The following is a 2,121-nucleotide window of genomic DNA, read 5'->3' as shown; positions in this document are numbered from 1 at the left end:
TAGTAGCGGAAATAATAATATCGTGTTCATTTATTCATGTTTTGTAAAGCTCTTTTCATGAGGGCTAGTGAATTATTCAAAGAAATATTGGTGGCAACGAACTACTTGGGCGAAAAAGGAATTCTGAATGGGAACTTTGCCACCAGATTAGTCCAATATTAAGATATGAGCCGAGGTAAGTCATTTGTTTTTTTATATTTCCTTGAATGGCGTATGTAGATGGAAAGGTTTAGCTGTTTCATCTACCATGTAATTCCACTTTAAAGCTATGACATTAAGATCAATTTATACCAAGTCGACACATTTCCGGTCTTGGATTTTCACAACTTAAACAAGTTTTTGGCGTCTTCTCAGACAACTCGCGTTGAGATGTTCCTTTAAAATGACGTCTCTTTCTAGTGGACATTCAGTTTGCTGTATTGCTTGATATTTGTAAGTTTGTGGGTAGGCCCGCTATGGTTGGGTTCAATGTCAATTTATATTTAAGAGTTAAGAGCATTTTTGTTTTGAATAATTAATCTTCCCGGTAATTGCATAACTACCTTGCCGTAATCCAGTGCAAACAATACTTCATATTACATAATTACCTCTTGAACACGTTTAATACGAACAGATTTTATACATTATATGTGACCAGTGAGCGAAGGGGAATGCATATCAGATCCGAACATAATTATAGTGCGCATGCGTTTCGGAGGTTTGTTATGCACTTCAAACTGAGCCAGGTGGTTATCAGAATTGCGCGAACGTCCATACCCCAAAAGGCAAAATACAATGATAGATATACTAAAGGGCAGGGGAAATACAATAAATATCAGATTAAGGCTGGGTAGAATTCCTGCGTATATTTTAAAATGTGTTTTTTAAGTGTCAAACTTTACAGTTATACATTGTTAAAAACTGAGTATTTTTGGCGTTATATTCTCTTTTCCAATATCAGAATTCACTTTTATAGAACATGCCCTTCCAACGAGCCAAGCAATATAGGCTAAATGAAGTAAGGACATCTCCCGCGAGGAATCTCTGGCATGCTTCCATATTGATGAGTGATTTGCAAATGGATGCCATTTTTATTTTCCAACAACTGGATTCCAGCGTTCCCTACCTCGAAATCCGGATTATCGCTCGAAATGGTCAGAAATCCGGCGTCCCCAGCCTAGATATCCGGAATACCGGCAAAAATAGTCTGGAATTCGGCGTTCTAAACATGATTCATACAGATATTACAACAAGATAAATATAGTTAATACTCTTACAGATACGCTGAAATAATGTTGTTAGAATTAGATGAGATAACTTGCGTTCGAATGCAGTTGTTCCAATTATTTATTTTTTTAAGATAGTATCTTATTAATAACTATTTCATTATATTTTCTCTCTTATTGTTCATATTCGTTTTCAACCTCAAATAAGGCCTCTTACGGTTACAGCAAATACTTATATACAGGTTTGCTACATTTAAACAAAACAACAACAACAACAACAACAACAACAGCAACAACAACAACATGGTTAGCCCTCGACCACAACCTTAAAATACAACGACATTGTATATAAGCTCTTAGCATATATGCACTTATTTGTTGACCACTAAGAAATGAGTATTACTCAAATTTTCGTTTGCTTGGATATGGCCAAAAATAATTGCGTTTTTTAAAACATGAAATTATACTTTTTTAAATTTCTGCAGTAAATAGTGGGCCTCGTTTGGGCTGTTTTGGGCTCATCTCTTTGATGTTAAATGGCAAAATAAAATTGGAAGTTTTTTTTTTAATTGAGTTTATGTTTGCATGTTACTGTTCTATTCCGAGGTATGCAATTTGTAAATGTAATTCTTAAAACGCCCATTTTCATATTTTGTGACTGAAACCTTTATCCACTATTCTCATAAAACATCGTAATATTATTGAATATGATAGTGGAGAGGTCTCTGTAAAAATGGACATACTGATCTACAAAGCACCTGCACTTTGACTCAATTGTTTAACTAATTTTCACAATCTAAACGCATTTGACAATGAGTATCCAACAAAAATGCAATAAATAAGAAAAATAATTTTGAATATTCAACACCTGTGTTATTTCTAATATATTAAGAGTTTTTTACCGATCCTGCCAAGA

The sequence above is a fragment of the Mya arenaria genome, chromosome 3 (assembly GCF_026914265.1).
Source record: "Mya arenaria isolate MELC-2E11 chromosome 3, ASM2691426v1".
NCBI lineage: Eukaryota > Metazoa > Mollusca > Bivalvia > Myida > Myidae > Mya > Mya arenaria.
The sequence above is the reverse complement of the archived record's forward strand: the minus strand, read 5'-3'. Positions refer to the sequence as shown.